At 42.3% G+C, this 14,988-nt stretch overlaps 1 pseudogene; it reads right to left on the bottom strand.

Moving 5' to 3' along the window:
- The window catches only part of LOC119327456, a 38,447-nt pseudogene extending 28,450 nt beyond the window's left edge, over positions 1–9,997 (bottom strand).
- Between the last annotated feature and the right edge of the window lie 4,991 nt (positions 9,998–14,988).

Genomic DNA, 14,988 nt, shown 5'->3' with positions numbered 1-14,988 from the left:
GCGAGACGACTTCATGGAGACACGATGATGGAGATCATGATGATGGAGATCATGGTGTCATGCCGGTGACAAGACGAGCATGGAGCCCCGAAGATGAAGATCAAAGGAGCTATATGATATTGGCCATATCATGTCACTACTCTATTTGATTGCATGTGATGTTTATCATGTTTATGCATCTTGTTTGCTTAGAACGACGGTAGTAAATAAGATGATCCCTTACAAAATTTCAAGAAGTGTTCTCCCCTAACTGTGCACCGTTGCTACAGTTCGTCGCTTCTAAGCACCACGTGATGATCGGGTGTGATGGATTCTTACGTTCACATACAACGGGTGTAAGACAGTTTTACACAGCGAAAACACTTAGGGTTAACTTGACGAGCCTAGCATGTGCAGACATGGCCTCGGAACACGGAGACCGAAAGGTCGAGCATGAGTCGTATAGTAGATACGATCAACATGAAGATGTTCACCGATGATGACTAGTCCGTCTCACGTGATGATCGGACACGGCCTAGTTGACTCGGATCATGTGATCACTTAGATGGCCAGAGGGATGTCTATCTGAGTGGGAGTTCATAAGATGAACTTAATTATCCTGAACATAGTCAAAAGGATTTTGCAAATTATGTCGTAGCTCACGCTATAGTTCTACTGTTTAGATATGTTCCTAGAGAAAATATAGTTGAAAGTTGATAGTAGCAATTATGCGGACAGTAGAAAGCTTATGTCCTCAATGCACCGCTCAGTGTGCTGAACCCCAATCGTCATCTGTGGATGTTGCGAACATCGGACATGCACGTTTTGATAACTACGTGATAGTTCAGTTAAACGGTTTAGAGTAGAGGCACCAAAGACGTTTTTCGAAACGTCGCGGAACATATGAGATGTTTCGAGGGCTGAAATTGGGATTTCAGGCTCGTGCCCACGTCAAGAGGTATGAGACCTCTGACGATTTTCTTAGCCTGCAAACTAAGGAGAGAAGCTCAATTGTTGAGCTTGTGCTCAGATTGTCTGAGTACAACAATCACTTGAATCAAGTGGGAGTTGATCTTCCAGATGAAATAGTGATAGTTTCTCCGAAGTCATTACCACCAAGCTGCTAGAGCTTCGTGATGAACTATAACATATCAAGGATAGATATGATGATCCTTGAAATATTCGCGTTGTTTGACACCGCGAAAGTAGAAATCAAGAAGGAGCATCAATTGTTGATGGTTGATGAAACCACTAGTTTCAAGAAGGGCAAGGGAAAGAAGGGATACTTCATGAAACGGCAAATCAGCTGCTGCACCAATGAAGAAACCCGAGGTTGAACCCAAACCCAAGACTAAGTGCTTCTGTAATAAGGGGAACAACCACTTGAGCAGGATTACCCTAGATACTTGGTAGATGAGAAGGCTGGCAAGGTCGATAGAAGTATATTGGATATACATTATGTTAATGTGTACTTTACTAGTACTCCTAGTAGCACCAGGGTATTAGATACCGGTTCGGTTGCTAAGTGTTAGTAACTCGAAATAAAAGCTACGGAATAAAACGGAGACTGGCTAAAGGTGAGCTGACGATATGTGTTGGAAGTGTTTCCAAGTTTGATGTGATCTAACATCGCACGCTCCCTCTACCATCAAGATTAGTATTAAACCTGAATAAGTGCTCTTGCACCTAAAGGAATGGTTTATTAAATCTCGATCGTAGTGATACACATTTTTATACCAAAAGATATAAGATAGTAATGATAGTACCACTTACTTGTGGCACTGCCATGTAAGTCATATTGGTATAAAACGCATGAAGAAGCTCCATGTTGATGGATCTTTGGACTCACTCATTTTTGAAAAGTTTGAGACATGCGAACCATGTCTATTGGTATATATGCATGAAGAAACTCCATGCAAATGGATCGTTTGGACTCACTTGATTTTGAATCACTTGAGATATGCAAATCATACCACATGGACAAGATGACTGAAAAGCCTCACTTTTAGTAAAGTGGAACAAGATAGCAACTCGTTGGAAGTAACACATTTTGATGTGTGCAGTCCAATGAGTGCTGAGGCATGCAGTGAATATTGTTATGTTCTTACTTCACAGATGATTTGAGTAGATGTTGAGTATATTTACTTGATGAATAACGAGTCTGAATTATTGAAAGGTTCAAGTAATTTCAGTGTGAAGTTGGAAGATCGTCGTGATAAGAGGATAAAAATATCTATGATATGATCATAGAGATGAATATCTGAGTTACGAGTTTTGGCACACAATTAAGACATTGTGGAAATTGTTTCACAATTAATACCGCCTGGAACACCATAGTATGATGGTGTGTCCGAACATCATAGTTGCACCCTATTGGATATGATGCATACCATGATGTCTCTTATCGAATTACCACTATTGTTCATGGGTTAGGCATTAGAGACAACCACATTCACTTTAAATAGGGCACCACGTAATTCCGTTGAGATGACACCGTATGAATTATGGTTTAGAGAAACCTAAGTTGTCGTTTCTTAAAGGTTTGGGGCTGCGACGCTTATGTGAAAAAGTTTCAGGATTGATAAGCTCGAACCCAAAGCGGATAAAATGCATCTTCATAGGACACCCAAAACAGTTGGGTGTACCTCCTAATTCAGATCCGAAAGCAATATGGATTGTTTCTTGAATCGGGTCCTTTCTCGAGGAAAGGTTTCTCTCGAAAGAGTTGAGTGGGAGGATGGTGGAGACTTGATATGGTTATTGAACCATCACTTCAACCAGTGTGTATCAGGGCACAGGAAGTTGTTCATGTGGCACCTACACCAATTGAAGTAGAAACTTATGATAGTGATCATGAAGTTTCGGATCAAGTCACTACCGTACCTCGTAGGGTGACAAGGATGCGTACTGCTTCAGAGTGGTACAGTAATCCTGTCTTGAAGGTCATGTTGCTAGACAACAATGAACCTACGAGCTATGGAGAAGCGATGGTGGGCCAAAATTTCGACAAATGGTTAAGAAACCATGAAATCCGAGATAGGATCCATGTATCAGAACAAAGCATGGACTTTGGCGGACTTGCCCAATGATCGGCAAGCCATTGAGATAAATGGATCTTTTAAGAAGAAGACGGACGTGGATGGTAATGTCACCATCTATGAAGCTCGACTTGTGGCGAAGAGTTTTTCACAAGTTCAAGGAGTTGACTACGATGAGATTTTCTCATTCGTAGCGATGCTTAAGTCCGTCGGAATCATGTTAGCATAAGCTGCATTTATGAAAATCTGGCAGATGGATGTCAAAACGAGTTTCCTTGCCAACTTTCGTAAGGAAAGGTTGTATGTGATACAATCAGAAAGGTTTTGTCGATCCTAAGGATGCTAAAAGGTATGCTAGCTCCAGCAATCCTTCTAAAGACTGGAGTAAGCATCTCGGAGTTGGAATGTGCGCTTTGATGAGATGATCAAAGATTTTGGTGTATACAAAGTTTATGAGAAACTTGTATTTCCAAAGAAGTGAGTGGGAGCACTATAGAATTTCTGATGAGTATATGTTGATCAGAAATGATGTAGAATTTCTAGAAAGCATATAGGGTTATTTGAAAGGTGTTTTTCAATAGAAAACCTGGATTAAGCTACTTGAACATTGAGGATCAAGATCTATGAGGATGGATCAAAACGCTTAATGGTACTTTCAAATGAGCACATACCTTGACATGATCTTGAAGGTGTTCAAGATGGACCAGTCAAAGAAGGAGTTCTTGCCTGAGTTGTAAGGTATGAAGTTAAGACTTAAAGCTCGACCACGGCAGAATAGAGAGAAAGGACGAAGGTCGTCCCCTATGCTTAAGACGTAGGCTCTTCAGTATGCTATGCTGTGTACCGCACCTGAAGTGTGCCTTGCCATGAGTCAGTCAAGGGGTACAAGAGTGATCCAAGAATGGCTCACAGGACAGCGGTCAAAGTTATCCTTAGTAACTAGTGGACTAAGGAATTTTCTCGATTATGGAGGTGGTAAAAGAGTTCGTCGTAAAGGGTTATGTCGATGCAAGCTTGACACCTATCCGGATAGCTCTGAGTAGAGAGACCGGATACATATAATGGGGCAACAATTTAGAATAGCTCCAAGTGGAACAGTTATTTGGAATGGCTCCAAATAGAACGTGGTAGCTACATCTAGGAGATGACATAGAGATTTGTAAAGCACACACAGATCTGAAAGGTTCAGACCCGTTGACTAAAAACCTCTCTCACAAGCAACATGATCAAACCCAAGACTCTTTGGATGTTGGTCACATGGTGATGTGACCTGTCAGTGTTAATCACATGGTGATGTGAACTAGATTATTGACTCTAGTGCAAGTGGGAGACTGTTGGAAATATGCCCTAGAGGCAATAATAAAAGTGTTATTATTATATTTCTTTGTTCATGATAATAGTCTTTTATTCATGCTATAACTGTATTATCCGGAAATCGTAATACACGTGTGAATACATAGACCACAATATGTCCCTAGTGAGCCTCTAGTTGACTAGCTCGTTGTGATCAACAGATAGTCATGGTTTCCTGGCTATGGACATTGGATGTCGTTGATAACGGGATCACATCATTAGGAGAATGATGTGATGGACAAGACCCAATCCTAAGCATAGCACAAAGATCGTGTAGTTCGTTTGCTAGAGCTTTGCCAATGTCAAGTATCTCTTCCTTTGACCATGAGAGCGTGTAACTCCTGGATACCGTAGGAGTGCTTTGGGTGTATCAAACGTCACAACGTAACTGGGTGACTATAAAGGTGCACTACAGGTATCTCCGAAAGTATCTATTGTTTTATGCGGATCGAGACTGGGATTTGTCACTCCGTGTAAACGGAGAGGTATCTCTGGGCCCACTCGGTAGGACCTCATCATATGCGCAATGTGACCAAGGAGTTGATCACGGGATGATGTGTTACGGAACGAGTAAAGAGACTTGCCGGTAACGAGATTGAACAAGGTATCGGTATACCGACGATCGAATCTCGGGCAAGTAACATACCGATAGACAAAGGGAATTGAATACAGGATTGATTAAGTCCTTGACATCGTGGTTCATCCGATGAGATCATCGTGGAACATGTGGGAGCCATCATGGGTATCCAGATCCCGCTGTTGGTTATTGACCGGAGAACGTCTCGGTCATGTCTACATGTCTCCCGAACCCGTAGGGTCTACACACTTAAGGTTCGATGACGCTAGGGTTATAAAGGAAGCTTGTATGTGGTTACCGAATGTTGTTCGGAGTCCCGGATGAGATCCCGGACGTCACGAGGAGTTCCGGAATGGTCCGGAGGTAAAGATTTATATATGGGAAGTCCTGTTTTGGTCACCGGAAAAGTTTCGGGCGATATCGGTATTGTACCGGGACCACCGGGAGGGTCCCGGGGGTCCACCAAGTGGGGCCACCTGCCCCAGAAGGTTGCGTGGGCCAAGTGTGGGAGGGGACCAGCCCCTAGGAGGGCTGGTGCGCCCCCCACAAGGGGGCCAAGGCGCAAGGGAGAGTGGGAGGGGGCAAACCCTAGTCCAGATGGGCCTTAAGGCCCACCTAGTGGGCGCCTCCCCTCTCTCCCCCTCTTGGCCGCCTCCCCAAGTCCCATCTAGGGCTGGCCGCACCCCTTGGGGTGGGAAACCCTAAAGGGGGCTCAGCCCCCTTCTCCCCTATATAAATAGAGGCCTGGGGCTGCCCATAACACATGAGAACCTCTCCTCTTGGTGCAGCCCTACCCCTCTCCCTCCTCCTCTCTCGTGGTGCTTGGCGAAGCCCTGCTGGATTGCCACGCTCCTCCATCACCACCACGCCGTTGTGCTGCTCGTTGTGCTGCTGTTGGATGGAGTCTTCCTCAACCTCTCCCTCTCTCCTTGCTGGATCAAGGCGTGGGAGACGTCACCGGGCTGTACGTGTGTTGAACGCGGAGGTGTCGTGCGTTCGGCACTTGATCATCGGTGATTTGAATCACGACGAGTACGACTTCATCAACTCCGTTCACTTGAACGCTTCCGCTTAGAGATCTACAAGGGTATGTAGATGCACTCTCCTTCCCCTCGTTGCTGGTCTCTCCATAGATAGATCTTGGTGACACGTAGGAAAATTTTGAATTTCTGCTACGTTCCCCAACACTCCCTCTATTAAAACTTTCTCCCCTGCCTCCACCCCCATACGGTTGGGCCGCCGGCATCTCCGGCTCCCATATCAGCCAGTCACCCCAACCAAAGGATCTTGGATCATGTATACCATCACCACACTCATCCGCCAAGTGACCCATCCTGCCACAAGCAAAACAAAAATCTGGAAGCTTCTCATAGAAAACACTAAACTTTTTGTGCTCCTTCAGCTTGATTGGGACAAAACGAACCAGCGGCTCGTTGACATCAACAAAAACCCTGGCGCGTAAGGTACTTGCCGGGTTTATCCTGCCCTCATTGACCACCACCGTGAACGGAGGATCCCCGACCTTTGCCGCTACCTTCTCCGCCAGCTCCCTTCTTCTTGTTAGTCCATCCGGCAAGCCCTTAACTCGAGCCCATAGCGGAATCTTATTCAGTCTGTACCCCTTAACATCAGAGAAACCATCATACTCCTGCAGCACAACCGGCGCCCTCCGAAACAACCATGGGCCCCCCTCCATTATCTTCCTCCAATCTCCCAAGCAGTGGCATTGGACAAGAAACATATTTGGTCCCTTTATATTGAAGGTGACTCCTTGAGCTGCCGACCAGGCATTGCGCATTTGCGTCAAGAGCGCCGCATGGCTGAACGGCTTAGTTGTATGGACTCGAAACAGAGCTAACCAACGTACATCCTTAATCAAGTCCTCCACTTCCTCCGAGAAATCGAGATCTTCCTCTTCCCTCCCAAGTAACTTCATGCTAGCAAATTGATCTTCAAGGTCAGGTCCGGATCCAAAGTACGCCTCGTGCTCCTCCTCCCCTCCACCCGCCTCGCTCCCTCCAGCCGGTGAGTTATTCCTCCCCCGCGCTTCCTCCCTGGTTCCTCCTTTGCTTCTTTCCCCCCTCGAACCCCCTGGTGCATCAGATCCGCTCGGCCTCCCTGACCCTAACCCTACTTCCGCCGCCATCTCCTCTCCCTGACCCCCTGGTTCCTGTCGCGATGGATCCGCCATGCAAGCTGGTGAACACGGCGAGGTAAGGTGGATCTCACCGGCGGCCGAAGGAGAACGACAACCGGCGAGATTTGACGTGGACTCTGGCTCAGATCGCCAGAGGAAGGGTGGAACCCTAGAAAACTAGGGGAAAACTAGTTTTTGACGCTAGAAACTGCATCTGTAGGGTGGTGGGCTCGGGAGGTGGACCGCGAGATACCAGTACATGCGAAAGACAGTGGGCCGCATGGCCGCATCCCAGTGCTCGCTAGCTGACGCGAATCTTATAGGATAGGATTGGCAAACGAAAAATTCAAAGGCTTTTAGTTTGTAGGAATGGATTCCTATTTCTATGTAGGATAGAAATCAATCTTTATATTTTAAAGGAAATAAATATTAATTTAGACTCAATGGAAAAAAAACTGTCCTATGCGCCAAATTACATGCATGTCATATCACTTTCTATGATTTTTCTATTTATATAAAATTTCTATCCTATAAATCAAAGAGGCTTGAAAGAATTTCATATTCCTCCACACAAAAAAAATATGATTTCCCCCCAAAAAATAGTTTCTTATTACAGACCTTTCTTAATATTCTCCATGAGAATTTGGGTGCAAGAACTCCTTCTTTCCATTCTCCAATATTTTCTTCTTCACTAGCTCGCATGTGAGAAGTTAGTTCGGACTTCCATGTGATTATCTAGGGACTGGTTTGCTCCTCAGATTTCTTGTGCTTTCCAATATTTTGTTTTACAACACTATAATTGTCCATGTGCTGCAACATGGACATAAATATTCTAGTAGGTTAGCTCGTGATTTAGTAGTATGATTGTGTAAAAAATAAATACTCCCTATGATTCATATTAATTGTTGCTGCTTTAGTACAATTTTATACGCTGCTTTGGTACAATTTATTAATATGGATTGGAGGGAGTATAATTTTACTATTTGATAAACACTTATTTGGTAATTATTTTTTGGCTTACCAAAGAAAACATTTGGTAAGTCAATAAAAGGTGAGACAATTGAGGCGTATTTTAGGGAAAATTGGTGGAAAAACCAGCGATGAGAGAAAATTTCAAAACATGGAGAGGGAGGGGGGCATATGCAAAGTTTGAACGAAGGACGAACAGACAACATAACCTTATATTTTCCTAGGTAGGAGATTTTTTTTTCTTTCTTGAATATGCTTTCTTTGTTAGTTTGACTGGGAGATCTACTAAATGATCATATATTTTATGATAAAGATAATATACTAATATCGAGTAAGTTACGTCAAGATAATGAGGATGCACACAAGAAATTTAATATAAAAATAAGAAGAAAAAACAACTGACAGAACAACTGCAACAACAACAATAACAAAAACTGCAACAACAACAAGGTAACTAAAATATTGCCCATCATATTATGTGCTTCCTAATTCTAACTACTCTATCTGTTCCCAAATATAAGTCTTTTTAGAGATTCCAACAAGTGACTACATACGGAGCAAAATGAATGAACCTACGTTTTAAATATGTCTACATACATCTGTATGTTGTCGTCCATTTGAAATGTCTAAAAAGACTTATATTTAGGAACGGAGGGAGTACTAGCATCTAATTTTACCATGATGTGGATAGGAGAAGCTATGCACGGGGCAAACTATGGAGTTGATTCCTTGATGCCTTCCCAACACGGCCAAGAGTCACAATGAATGCAAATGTCCGTAAGGCAAGCTAGACTAGGAGCCCCATCACTAGCTGCCCCAAGCTACTACAATGGTCATATTCATTTTTAGTTTTCATTATTTGTTTAGATCTTGATAACTATGTAGGTATGAAGGTTGATTTATTCATATGAGATTACTTATGTCACATCACTATATTTAGTAGAAAACTTGATCGCATCATTCACCTTTTGTTGTTTTCATAATTATAATCCAAGTATTGTGACCATGAGAACTTTTTAATCTTAAGATCATATATCTAACAAAGTTACTCAATTTATTTATTATCATTTTGTAGCACTAAGAGTTACCGCAACAACGTGCGGGGTATCATCTACTCCCTCCGTTCCCAAATATAAGTCTTTCTAGAGATTCCATCAAGTGACTATATACGGAGCAAAATGAGGGAATCTACACTCTAAAATATGTCTACATACATCCGTATGTTGCATTTCATTTGAAATGTCTAAAAAGACTTATATTTAGGAACGGAGGGAGTAGTTAACAACGTTCATGACACCCTAGCTATATATAAGGACCTTTGTTTTTCATGGATTTTATGTAAAAATAATTTAACCATAAACATCACAAAAGGAAAAAATGAGAATAAAAAAAAGAAGATGGATAGAAAATTCGTCCCAACTCACGAGAACCATAGCAGGAAAGTGTCATTCTGCGTGCAATCTCATATGCTCCTGCCATGAAAGCAGAGAGAGAGCGTGTCCATCTAGGATATGTAGGCCAATCTAATGCCCAATCATCCATTTTCGATGCAATTGTGTCTATATGTAGGTTACTATATATGCATATAGTTTATGTCGTTTTCGATTTGACATGGTTGCAAAATGATATGAGTGGTCTCACCGTCTCAGGTCTGCTATGGATATACATGTGCACCCATGCATATAGTTTGGCATCAGGACATGCAGGATCATCTACGTATATATACCTGCATGCGCATCAGAAGATCCTGCGACTCCTTCTCGAAACGGCGGTCCGTGAACTCCCGGCGCACCCTCTCCACCTCGGCGCGCTCCTCCGGCGTGCCGTAGTCGGGGTCGAACTCCCACACTGCCCTGCCGAGGAAGTTGTTCACCGACCGCAACCACGGGCCGCCGCCCTCGGACACCTTCAGCCTCCACATCTCTCTCTCTCTCTCTCTCTCTCTCTCTCTCTCTTCTCTCTCTCTCTCTGGACAGGCGGTGAGCTGAGCTAGTAACTCACGATCGCTAGCCCCAAACACTTTACACCTCTGCGGCTATGGACGGAGAGCCAAGCCTGTGGGATTTTATACGGGCAGGCGCCGGACGGTGAAATGAAGCTGCCTCCTGCCTGCCACCTAACTCGATGAAGTGATGTGATGGCCAGGAGAACCATGCACAGGACATAAGGGGATTTATTGGGCACGCATTATTTGATGCCGTGGGCACGCTTGAATAACAAAGGATGTCCAAAACTGTCTGTTACCGTGTCGCGCTCTGAGGCGAGTGCTACAGGGCCGGGGTTTGATCACCTGCCGTTGCACTGTAGGTTTGCGGTGCGGCAGCCCAGTTCTGATGAGGTCGACACGCATGGATTTGCCCTGAATATAATCCACAACCTGATTCTTCGTAAAGTTTCGATAAATTGCGGCCTGATACGACAGAAAGCTTCTAGAGATAGTAGCAGTGCACCACCCTTTAATTCTGCAGTAGTAGGAGTACGATGACAGGTAGTAGTAGGTGTGTAGGGCGCTCGATGAACTTAATGTGTGGGCCGCCCGGGTAATCTGAGGTATTGGTTTTTGGGAATGACAACGTGGCTTACTTTATTGCTCTTAAATACTAGAGTGAAGTGCAATGTACGTCCTCAAACTATTTCAGGGGTGTCATGTAGGTCCTCGAACTATGAAAATCGTCATCCAGGTCCTTAAACTGCAATAAGTGTATCATTCAGGTCCAAAATCTCCCTAACCCCCTCTAACTAGCCAGCTGGCGCCGTTAACCGTGAACACTGAACAGTAAAATAGCGTTCCAGTTCCAACATCATTTTTGTACGTGATGAACAGTAAAAATCAAAAAAAATCTGAAATTCTTTGTCATTGAAGATACCCTGGTGTGTGAACAGTAAAAATGTTCACTAATTCAAAAAAATGTTCGCGAATATGAAAAAGTTATTCGCAACTTTAGAAAAATGTTCACAAACAATAAATTTGAAAATATATTCGCGAACCACAAATATTGTTCGCAGGCATGGAAAAAATGTTCGCGACATTAAAAAAATGTTCGCGAACCACAAATATATTTGACTTTAAACAAATGTTAGTGAACATTTTTTTAAATTCACGAATAGTTTTTCCAAATTCATCGTTCGCGAACATTTTCTTAAAGTCGTGAATATTTTTTAAAATTCATGAATATTTTTTCCAAATTCATTGTTCACGAACATTTCTTTAAAGGTACGAACATTTTAATTAAAGTCGTGAATATTTTTTCCAAATTCATCATTCACGAACATTTTTTAAAGTCGCGAATATTTTTTCCAAATTCATCGTCCGCGAACATTTTTTTAAAGTCGCGTATATTTTTTCCAAATTCATCATTCGCGAACATTTTTCTGAATTAATGAACATTTTAATGTTCATACACCTGGGTATCTTCAATGTCAAAGGTTTTCAGATTTTTTTTTATTTTACTGTTCATCACGTACAGAAATGATGCTCGGAACTTAACGCTGTTTTACTGTTCACAGTTCACTATTTCATTGTTCATGTTTAACGCCGCCAGCTGGCCGGTTAGAGGGGGTCAGGGAGATTTTGGACACGAATGACACAGTTACTGCACTTTGAGGATTTGGATGACAATTTTCATAGTTCGAGGACCTATGTGACACCCCTGAAATAGTTCGAGGACCTACAGTGCACTTCACTCTAAATACTACTACTCCCGTTCCTATATTTAGAAACGAAGGAAGTAGTCGTTACTTTATTCCACACGCAAAGCAAAATATAAATGACGCGTCTTAGCGTTTCTTGGCAGTCACCCAAACATAATAAGTTTCTGTCCACCTTTTCAGGATAGGAAAGCATCTGGTCCCCGCCTCCCGATTCCTGCAGCCAACCATCGAGCGGGCAAATCATCTGATCCTCCCCCTTCGCCCGATCCCTCCCCCACCATTGCGCGTCTTCTTTTCTCCTCACCTAACCCCCAGCCCCATCTTCTTCTCTCCCAAGCCAAAAAGGACAGCACACCCCTTCCCCTCACCACTTCCAGATTCAAGAAAACCTTCACAGCCCTCCAATAGCGGCTCCATTGGTGTTTCTTCTCTAGACGCCTCGTTCCTGATTGCCTTGCAAAAAGGCAAAAAAGCAAGGCAAAAAAGGTCAGATTTAGCTCATCTTCCAGATCCCCCTCCTCTTTCCCCATGATTTGTACAAGGCTTCAATTATGCAAAACATTGTGTAAAAAAGATGTGATGTTAAGCATGTTTAGTCTGATGTTTAGGCAAGTTTCAGCCCCCTGATTTGGGCAAATTTAGTACGTTTAGTAGTGTTGTGCACCCCTAAGTGATAGTTCTTCCCAGTTTTCAAATTCTATTTGCAAATCTGTTGCATATGAACATATTTGTAAATCTGTAGGCAAGTGCTGATAGTAAATGCAGTACTTATAAGAGGATGAGAAACAACTGATCATGATCTATTTCTGATGTGTTCCAGTTCTATTAATTGCTTATAATGAGGCAAAATAAACATTCTGTTTGAGCAAAAACAATGCTATAATGAGGCAACTAAAGTATATGTATGCACACAACTTTGGAAACTTATGACATGGCAAAACATGAACACTTTTGAAACTTATAAGACAAGGATTATAAGACAATGAATACTGACATCACAATGGAAAAAAGGGAAAAAACAAGGCTTTTCCCCTCTAGCAGATCTTTTGGGAGCATGTGGACCAAAAACAAATGGCTGATTGGAGAAACTTGCATTATAGGATTAAGCAAAAAATCATAATGATGTCAAGGCAACTCTTGAAGAAGCTAGAAAAAGATTCCTCTTGGACATTTGTTTCCATTATTCCTTGGTTTCGATAGTGAAAAAACACTAGAGACAGTTGCGTAGTACAATTTACCTTTGTTATAGCATATCCTTCACCATGATCCAAGAAAAGTTGGAAAGTTGCCATGATACAGTTGCAAATTTATTAGTATTTCATCCTGCAAAAGAAGGAAAAAAACAACAAGAAAAGCCATATACCAACAACTATCTCAGCTGCGAAACGTTACTTCCAAACATACTGAGCATATCCAAAAACACACAAATTTGCTGCTGTAAAGATGAAACCTAAAACTGTCAACTTAAGTTATTTTTAACACACAAACATAGGTACTGAAAGAAAAAATAGTCTGGATATAAAAGATCAATCATGCCCATAATGCTAACTTAAGTTTTTCCTAACACTAAACATGCTCTAATCTCTCTGATTTGGGAGTGAATTCCATTCTGAAGACACTTCATAGAAGCAGGATGCTTGCTTCCCCAAAATCAATGTTGCATGCGTTTAAGAAAAACAAAATAAGAAAATATATTATGAAACACAAAAAACAAAAAGCCTATGTTTATATGTACAAACATGATTCATTAATATAAAAAAAACCATGCATCTCCTGAAATAATATATTGCCTGACATATATAGTTTGACTTGCCTGATTATATGGTTTGGATTGCCTGATAGTGCACTTTGAATTGCCTGGTTATGTTCAATTGCTATCTTGTGAATCTGGTGTGCTTGCGTTGCTGTGTTGTTTGCTTGCCTGAGTTTAGTGTGGTACTAGCTTGCCTCAACAACGTAAAAATTGCTTTAATTTTTCTAGTTGAAAAAATGCACAGGTTGAACATGATTGAGCTATTTTTGCGTGCTTGGGTAGGTGTGCTATTGGCTTGCCTGTATTTACTGTGCTACTTGCTTGCATCCCTTTGCTGACTTGCTTTACTTTTCCCATATTCTCAATAAAATAAACATGTTGATAATGATTGACCTGAATGAGGAACCAATTGAAAATAATGATGATCCATTGTACTGTACACAACATGCTGCTGGAAATGCAGAATTTATGGCGGAATCATCTAATCCCCCTATCATCCAAAGAGTCGATGGTGCTGCTACAGAAGCAATGGAGACAGATGGCAGTCAAGTCATGGGGGCCGTGCTCTGGGCAGTACACAAGTACCTGCAGCTGTAGCAGCTGGGAGTGATGCTCATACCCTTGATGGCACAGGTGCTGCAGGTGATACCGATGGCACTGTTGGTAATGGTTTGGGTGCTGAAAATGATGATGAAGCTTGGTCACAGCCCAAGGAGCCTTACGTGGGCATGAGGTTCGACACTTTGGATGATGCCAAGGTGCATTACAATGCATATTCCTTGCAAATGGGGTTTTCAATCAAAATGAATAGTTCAAGGAAGGATCTGAAAACCGGGGAATTGATAAAACAACAGTTTGTTTGCAACAAGTTTCAGAAGCCTGATGTTGATGACGGAGGGGCAGAAAAGATTCCCGTGCTAGATGACATTGTTGAGCAAGCAAAAAATGATAATGAAGATGAGGCTATTGTCTTTCTTGATGATGATAGTAAAGGCAAAAAAGGAGCAAGAAACGAAAAAGAGATAAAATTGTGCAAATTAGTTGCAAAGCTAAGATGATTGTGAAGGTAATAGATGGCAGATGGGAAGTGATCTACTTTGTTAGCGAGCACAACCATCCGTTGGTTGACAAGCCATGTTTGACTAAGTATTTGCGATCACACCAAGGGATCCCGCCAGAAGAAAGGGCCTTCCTTACTCATCTTCATAACTGCAATTTAACTACAGGTATTGAACCACACCCACCTCACTCCCTATCTTCTAACTTTAAGAACCTGGGCATGCCTACTGGTTGTGTGTTTCTTAGCCCATCAATAAGTACCTGTTTTTGCTTGAAACATGTCACTGATTTGCTTCAAACAAAATAACTTAGTTGCTTGATAGTGCCACTAAATTGCTTACAACAGTACAAAAAAGACATAAAATGCCTGATTTGTTTCTGGATGCTGGACTTGCCTAATGTTTACCTGTTTGTTGCTCAATGCAAAGTTCCTGCTTGCCTAGTTTTTTTTATAAAACAAATTTGGTGTTGA

The sequence above is a fragment of the Triticum dicoccoides genome, chromosome 7A, assembly GCF_002162155.2.
Source record: "Triticum dicoccoides isolate Atlit2015 ecotype Zavitan chromosome 7A, WEW_v2.0, whole genome shotgun sequence".
Lineage (NCBI taxonomy): Eukaryota > Viridiplantae > Streptophyta > Magnoliopsida > Poales > Poaceae > Triticum > Triticum dicoccoides.
This window is presented reverse-complemented; position numbering and strand designations above follow the sequence as displayed.